Genomic DNA, 9,363 nt, shown 5'->3' with positions numbered 1-9,363 from the left:
TAAGGATGGGTCCTAAGGCCTTTTGGATGTTACACAAGCACTCTGCAACCAAGATGCATGCCTACATGCCTAAATTTATTTTTGGTTGCCTCACGAAATAAAAAAAAAAGTAGCTTACCAAATTACTTTGTTCTGTAAAAATTAGATCTCACATTCTTATTCCCAATGAATTGTATGTTTTCTTATATTGCTTACTGAAGAAATTAGAAGTTCATACTTTTCTACATTAAGTTTTATTTAAATATAATGAAAACCTGGAAGATAATACAAATATAGTAAGTGAGAGAAATCTTAGCCTGTATTCTTGAAATTAGCAAGCACTAGATTGTATTCATGTCATATTTAGGCTTCTAGAATAATCTTTATTTTTAAATTAATATTATTTACTTACTTTACATCCCAACCTCAGTTGCCAAACCCTCCTCACTTCCCATTCCCTGCCCCATACCTCCCCTCCAATTTCCCCAATCTATTCCTTCTCTGTTTCTGTTAAAAAAAAAAAGGCAGGCTTCCCATGGGTATTAAAAAATCATGGCATATCAATTTGAGTTAGAACCAAGCATCTCATCTTGGATTAAGGCTGAGTAAGGCAGTCCAGTATGAGGGATAGGTTCTTAAAAGTCAGTCAAGGCATTTGGGGCAGACCCTACTCCCACTCTCAGGAGTCCCACAAGTAGACCCAGCTACATAGCTATTACATATATACATATATAGAGGGTGTAGGTCAATCCCATGTAGGGTCCCCAGTTGTTGGCTCAGACTCTTTGAGTTCCTATGAGCCAGGTTAGTTGTTTCTGTGGGTTTTCTTGTGATGTCCTTGATCCCTCTGGCTCCTACAATCCTTCCTCTCTCTCTTCAACAGAATTCTCCAAGTTCAGGCTAATGTTTGACTGTGAGTCTCTGCATCTGTTTCTATCAATTACTGTATGAAGGCTCTCTAATAACAATTGGGGCAGTCATCAATTTGATTACAGGAGATGGACAGCTCAGGTTATGTATCCACTATTGTTAGGAGTCTTAGCTGGAGTCATCCTTGTAGATTTCTGGGAGTTCATATTTTACCAGGTTTCTAGCTGATTCTGAAATGCCTCCCCTTCCAGTCACCTCTTTCAGTACTCTCCCCATCCATCTACCCCTGAACTCAATCCCTCATGTAAATATCCCCGCATGGCTATGGTCTACCCATGAGATCTCTTCTACTCATGAGATCTCTTCTTGTTCCCTTACCTAGGGAGATAGTGCTGGCATAACTGTTAAGTTAGCATGCAGAAGAATTCAAATAGATCCTTACCTATCACCATATCTAGGACAAAACTCAAGTCTAAGTGAATCAAAGACCTCAACATAAATCCAGTTACGCTGAACATGACAGAAAAGAAAGTGGGAAATAGCCTTGAAAATATTGGCACAGGAGATAACTTCCTGAATTGTACACCAGTAGCACAGATGCTAACATTGATAATTAATAAATGGGACCTCATGAAACTGAAGAGCTTCTATAATACAACCTAGATACTAACATACCCACAGTATCTTCTTATAAAATGGTATATTCAATAAACCTGGGTTCTTAAAAAATCCTCTATCAGTAACTTTTCTGTTTTTGTGATAAACACCACAAAAAAGAAGGCATTTTGAAGGAAAGTTTATTGAGGTTTACACTTCCAGATGGATAAAAGTCCACCATGATGGTAAGGCTTGGCATGGTGGCATGAGTATGAAGCTGAGAGTTCACATTCTCAACTGCAAGCAGTAAGCAGAATTTGAAAACAGGAAGTATATTGAAACTATAGAAATTCAAATATTACCCTTGTGTGATCCTTCCTCCAGCAAGGCCTAAACTTAATGTTCTCCAAACTCCCTAAAATAGCTCCACCAACAATGTGCAGATATCCCAGTCTATAGGAGACATTTCTCACTTAAATAACCATGAAGCCCTAGCATTTAAAATTTTGTTCCTATATCTGTATCTACACATATTTAATTAAGGTATTAATTAACTAATTAATTAACATACACCTGAGTAGTTTCATAAACATGCCTATTTATAATTTGTTTATGTTCTTGTTTTAATTCACCACACATTATCTATTTAATTCCTCATAATTTATTCTAGCAAATATTGTAAGAGGTTGAGAGACTGATGTATACAGAAGGTGTAAATATTCCATTTTTTGAAGGGAAAAATAAAAATAAATCTTTTACATTTTTTTTTAGCCAATAAATGAGTAATCATAGAAACACTCTTGGCAACGTCAGTGTTCTCATGTGGTATTTTGAATAGGAATGTCCCTCTTAGGCTCATAGTTTTAAATATTTGGTTCTCAGTTGGTGGAACTAGTTGGGAAGGATTGAAGGTGTGGCTTTATAGGAGGTGGGTGTGTCACTGGAAACAGGCTTTGAGGATGCAAAAGACAACACTTTCCCAGCTAGCTCTCTGCTTCGTGCTCGTAGATCAAGACATAAGCTCTCAGCTACTATTTGCTACGGCTAGTTTTCCCAGAACTTGACCTTAAGGTCTCCTAAAGATACTATGACCCCTCAGACAACAGGAAGTAATTTTAAGAACCTGACACATTGCCAAGAGTTGAAGTGGGTGGGTTTTGGTTATTTGGTGGGTTATGGATGTTTGTCATCATTTAGTGGGGGTTGGTTGCAAATTGTTATTGGTTAAGGGAAGAAACTAAGGAAGAGAGGTTATATTCAAAGATCTTTTCCTGAAAAGAAATAGGGGGCTATGGGAATGATAGGGATAAAAGGTAGATTACTGAGTCTACTTTAAACTAAAAATCAACTATTGATCTTAAATATTTTACATGGTTAGTTTTTTTATATTGATACAAATTTAAAGTTATCTTTGTTTACTATGTATATTTTTCTACTCTTGTTTGTGCTTCTGTACCTATGCAGCTCATTTAAAAATGTGGTGCGACGTTCTAGTCCTTGAAAATTGTTATTACAAACTATTTAGGATAATTAAGAAATGCAGGTTAGTAGTTAGTCATCTATAACACTCAAACTTGTACGATGCTATAAATGTTAAGTATGTTTTCAAGGTTAAACATATATTTTAGATAGATAGATGATCTTCAAATGCTTCAGAGACCTACAAAATATGGCACTCAAGATGTTTAATAACAAGGCTTTTCATGACAGTGAGACATGTTTGCTTCTGGTAGCACTAATACCCTTCAGAAAGGATGATGGGCATCAAAGAATCTCCATATGGAGTTTGCTTTCTTTGTGGCAAAGCTAGAAATTTGGGCAAGAAACTGTCCTTGTCTTGACTGCTGACACTATGCTGTGCAAACTGGACAAGCAGGACACACAGGAAAAAGACTACCAAACTTTGCCAAGACAAGGTGGGACAGTCCTTCAAAGTTCCTGCTTCATAGAAATGTCTGCTAGATATTCTTGGCCTGTATGCAGAAGACGGATGCCTCAATGATACAGAGGAATCTTGGGTGACTATCCAGGCAGCCTGATGTATCTATCAGTTTGAAAGTGGCTTGCACTGTGCTTCCTGTTTACACAGGTAATATTACATCCTTCTGGGGTCTTTGATGGAGTTGAAGACTAGCTAGTTATACTTAAAATTTTCCTTAGTTATGATAGAAGGTAATGAGGCATAAAACTTTGGACTCACCAAGATAGGATAGATAATAGAGTATTTTCTCAATACAATTGGATTGGATATTATAAACCTATTTTTACTTGATAATTGTTCTTATTGTATAGTCTTACTATGTTCAAGTTAAATTCTTTCTTTTTATTTAGATAAAAAGGGGAAAATGTTGAGGAATATTAATTTAACTATGTAAAGATGTGTAACCTCTGTTTATGTTGTGAAATATTACATTAACTATGTAAAGGTGTGTTACATTTGTTTATGCTGCATTTGTTTAACAATAAAAATGTGTTGCTTTGCCTGTCTAAGGCATCTGATTGGTCTAATAAAAAGTTGAATGGCCAATAGCTAGACAGTAGAGGGATAGGTGGGCTGGCAGGAAGAGAGAATAAGTAGGAGGAGGAATCAAGGCTCTAGAGAACGAAAGAGAATGAGAGAGAACAAAAGAGAGACACCTGGGGCCAGCCAGCCAGGTAGTAGCCAGCCAGACATGGAAGAAGCTGGAACAGTAGGACATACAGAATGAAAGAAAGGTAAAAGCCCCAAGGCAAAACATAGATGAAGAGAAACAGGTTAAATTAAGTTATAAGAGTTAGTGGGACAATCATAAGCTAAATGCCAAGCTTTCATATTTAATAAGTCTCCATGTCATGATTTGAGGGCTGGTGGTCCTAGAAAGCCTCCTATAACTATTCTAGAACCGTGTCTGCTTGCCTGCTGCCGTATTCCCCTTTATGATGGTCATTGACTCTAACCCTTTGGAATCACGAGCTCCAAATTAAATAATTTTGTTTTTGTTTTTGTTTTTGTTTTTGGAGACAGGGTTTGTCTGTGTAGCTTTGTGCCTTTCCTGGAACTCACTTTTGAGACCAGGCTGGCCTCGAATTCACAGAGATCCACCTGCCTCTGCCTCCTGAGTGCTGGGATTGAAGACATGTGCCACCACCGCCCAGCATTAAATAGATGGCTCAGCCATTAAAGGCTAGGCTCACAACCAAAAATATAAATGCTCTTTTTTAAAGGATACTCTCACCATGGTGTTTTGTCATGGTAATAGAAAAGTAGCTGAGACAGAAGTTATTAGCAGGGAGTTGGCTATTGCTGTGACAGGCTTGACCATGTCTTGTTTTGGGAGAATGTGGAAGACACTGGAAATTTAGATCAGGAAAGTAATTGAATGGTATGTATATGAATTAATGGACCACCTAAAAGGGACTTGGAAGTTTGTAGTGCTGATAGCAATGTGGACTATGGAAGCCTGGGTCCATAGGTTTCAGAGGGTTCACAAAATTAACAACTTGGCTAGAAAACATTCTTGTGATATTTTAGCAAATAATGTGGCTGTGCTGTGACTTTGTCCTAAGAATCTGCTTGTGCTATATTGAAAAGTTTTGGATTCATGCTTTTGGCAGATGAGACTTCAATATAGCCTAATACTGACTCTATTGTTTGGTTATTGGTAACCACTCTTATGTGTATCTACAGTGAAAAGAGGAAAGCAGGGAAAAATAAGAAATATAAAAATGTACCATTTGAGGAGAAAAAGAGTGCCAAGTAATTTAATGTTGGAGCCAAGGCTTGTGCTTAAAAAGATAAAAGGAGGCCAAATTTGCAATGAAATAAGAAGAGTGATGCCCTCTGGACAAGACTTAAACAGCAACTCTTTCAATTTGTGAAAGGAAAAGGCCCTAGGGATTTCTAGACCTAAAAAGGAATACCAAGTCCAACTATATGCAAATCCAAATGAAGGAGCATGCTAGGCTTCAACCCAAGACGGCAACCAACTCTAGCTGTGTTGGCAAATATTGTTCTGGTTTTAAAGTCATTAAGCATACACAGTAAAGGGTTTGTGGTATGTTCCTCTACAGTATAAGAGATCAGTTTAGGCTAGGCATGTGGCTTGGGTCGCTGCCTAGAGGCTTGGATATGTCATTGCATAAAGCTTTGAAAAAGAAGCCTGGATTACAATGGAGTCCCCAAGAATTTGAAGATGCCAGAGCCATGGTATACATGCCATGAGAACTTCACACCAACACTAAATGAATTTTGTTTCCGGATGTTGCCACAGGTCTATGGGGCCCAGGGAGTTGAATATGGATGTTTGAATGAGTATGACCTTAATAGCCTTGTTTGTGTGAATACTTTGTTTCAAGCTGGTGAAACTGAAAGGTGGAAAGATGAAGATGTATGGCCTTGTTGCATTAGGTATGTCCCTGAGAGTGAGTTGTCAGAATTCAAAAGCTTTAACTGTCAGTTAAAAGGACCGTGAAGTTAGTTGGAAATGGAGGTGGAGAAGATCTGTGGGAAACTAGGAGAAGAGAAAAATTGTGATCAAAATACATTGTATAGTTGTTTAAAATAAAACTTTTAAAAATGTAAGACAGTATTTTATATTTAAACAATAGCTCTTAAGCATTCTTATTTATAATTAAAATTATTTTGATTTTGCTCATATTATTAAATTGAATGGGAAATAATATTTTATATGCACTAAAATTAAAAAAAAATTCCACATAACAAACTTACAGTGAACATTCTGAATTCTCTGTGTGGGTTTTGGTTTGTGTGTTTTGTTTTTTGCCTTTTGTTTTTATGTGTATATGTGCATCTATTACCTTTTAAATTAGCTGTTTCTGTTAGTGAAAAAATACGCAGTTTCTAATATCGCATCATGTAACTATTTGCTTAAGCATTGTCCTTGCCTTCTTTTGTAAACTGAATATCTTAATTTCAGTAATTGTTAGAATGTACATCATTGATTTTTCACATCAGAAGCTATAGCACCGCCCTACATGTGATGTACACTCAGCAACATTAAGGAGATGAAGAAATAAATGGAAGGAAGGTGTAAATGAATGGAAGCTGGCAGTAAGCAAAGATGGAGCTCAGTTTCCTTTTAGTGTGAACTACATGGTGAAAAGTAACCAGATCTCTAAGCACAATTTTTAAGGAGCCTTAGAGGTGTCACATACATATTCAAGATGGAAGTGGAGAACCACCTAAAATCAGAAACTCCTAAAGTTAGGAGACCACTGAAGATGTAAGACAAAGTTAAATATTATTTCTATATTAAATAATTCTATATTAAATAAAATAATATTTCTATATTAAAATATAGAAAGCAAAGCAGATGTGTCAGCTGAGATCTTACCTGGAGCACAAGCTACGGGACACGTAATTTGTTACAAATATTTAAATCATAATTTTAATAAATACTTGTACTCTGAGTACAGAATAAAAAGGAGAAAGTAATACTGGAATACAAGTTTTAAAAGTGACTCTACTATTCATTCATTCATTTATTTATTTAGACAGAGAGTTTCACTGTGTAGCTCTGGCTGGCTTTGGAGCTCACTATGTAGAACAGGCTGGTCAGCGTTACACACAGATCCATTTGCCTCTGCCTCCCAGGGGCTGGGATTAATGCGAAACAACTAGCCTACTCTCCTCTTTTAGATTTTATGTCGAAGAACCTCATTACGTTCTTCAGATGATTAACCAAATAAAATATACCTTTGCTTTTGTCATGAGGAGAAGAAAATTAACCACTTGAAATATACCCAGAATTATAATAAATGATCATTCCTAACAGAAATGGCTTTATCTAAAATTGTATCCCTCTTTGTAGGACATATTCTTGTTGCAGGGTATTTGATCACACTGTGTACCTCAAGTTTGCATTTGTGTTAATTAAGTAAAATCAACCTTGATTTGGAGGCGGGGCTAGAAACTAGTCAGAAAGTAATTATGGTCAAGGGAAGTCTGGAAGAGGGATAAAAAGACACACAAGAAGAAGTAGAGAGGGACATTGAGTGTGGGCATCTTTTTTTGCTTTGGCAGAGAGGATGGATGCTTTCTTTCTGAGATACCCATGAAGAGGGAAGGTCAACTAGTTGCCCCTCAACCTCTCTAAGCTAGCAGATTTTCACCCCAGCCTCTGACCCCCCATGTCTTATTGATAAATAGAATGATAAAGATTTAGTTAAAAACTCTAATTGTTGACAGCCGGAGGAGGAGGCAGATGTGGTCCCACCCAGCTGCTGCCTGAGAAGTGGGCAAGTAGTTGGGGAGCCACAGTTACTGGCTGAAACAGTAGTAAATTCAAGTTCAACTGTCAGCACTACGTGCTAAATAGAGCTGCAAAAGGAGCCTGCAGACACAAAGAAGGGCTTTGCAACATTTTTGCAACATTTTCCCAGAGCCATGGCACACAGAAAGCCAGGTCTAGACCCACAAAACCTCCAAATAGATGGAGCATGCTTGAAAATCTTCTTAGATGCTGAAGAAAGAAAGAAAATAGGTATAGAAAGTCATAGAAAACAATGAGTGGTTTGAAAATAATAAAGTCTTTAAAGAGAAAGTAAAGGAACATAAAAAGAATAAGCCATGTAAGGATGGGAAATATAACATAGGCTGTTTGGACCCTGTATAGTACTTCATTAACTTTACTTTTTTATGTGCTATTGTACAAAAAAATGACAGCTTCTGAGAGACATTGGATTTTGGGGAAAAAACCTGTTATATTAAACCAGTCTATATATTTTAAAGATATCTTAATTTTAGAATGGAAGTCAGGAAATGTGTTGCATTGGGGAGAGGTTATACCTCTGTTTCCTGTAGAAAAAAAAAGCTATGGATTCCCTCAAAATTATTAAAGATCAGATTTCATCAGGGGAGATATCCTGAAAAATCTTGGCTGCTGACATGAAGGAATAAACAAGAAAAAATACAAGACAAGTGACTTACATGCTGATCCCTTGACAATGGAACAGCTTTGAGACTGGATGAGACATAATGTATCTTTTTGGCTACAAAGTCCATGTTACAGTTTGGTAATACAGTCTGAACAGACACATAAAGTTGACAAGATGCCTTCTACCTGTTCAAATATAGAACAGATAATTATCTTTATCTGATTTGTGCAAACTACACATTCCATACTTACGTTAGTGCAAATATGTATGCTACCTATAAAAGCTTGTGGGTTTTAAGAAAAAAAAAGATCTGACACCAACGAAGACAAGTAGTCCAGGTGATCCAGTCACTCAGAATACCTCCTTTACAGTATCCTCAGAAATCTGCATCCAGAACATCTTCAAAGCAGCTAGCTATGATGGTCCAGCCTCACAACTACTCCAACCAGGACTTCAGTTAAGCCCTAGACTTTCCTATCACACACAGAGACAACAAGCAACTTAGCTCTCCTAAGACTTGACCATTATCTTGATTTCTACAGGGTCCCCTAAAGATGCTATCACCCCCAGAAAATGGAATAATTTCAAGAACATGATGTCCACATTGCCAACAGGTAGGTGGATTTTTGTCTTTTGGTGGGTTATGGATGCTTGTCATTGTTTAAGGGGGGGTTAGTTGCAAGTTGTTATTGGTCATGGTCAGGGAGAAAACTAAACAAAGGAGGTTAGATTAAGGGATTTCTCTCTCTCTCTCTCTCTCTCTCTCTCTCTCTCTCTCTCTCTCTCTCTCTCTCCTACTTTCTTTTTATTTCCTTTGTCCTTTTTTCTTTCCTATTTAGTAAAAAAAAAAAACTGAGATATAGAAATGATAGGCTAAAGGGTAAATTATTGAATCTAATGTTAAACTAAAAAGCAACTACTAGTCTCAAATATTTTACATTGGTATGGATTTTAGTAAATTGATACAAATTTAAAGTTATGTTTGCTCTAACATACTTTATATATGTTTCTACTCTTGTTTAAGGTATTGTACTTATGCAG

The sequence above is a fragment of the Peromyscus eremicus genome, chromosome 10, assembly GCF_949786415.1.
Source record: "Peromyscus eremicus chromosome 10, PerEre_H2_v1, whole genome shotgun sequence".
Classification (NCBI taxonomy): domain Eukaryota; kingdom Metazoa; phylum Chordata; class Mammalia; order Rodentia; family Cricetidae; genus Peromyscus; species Peromyscus eremicus.
The sequence above is the reverse complement of the archived record's forward strand: the minus strand, read 5'-3'. Positions refer to the sequence as shown.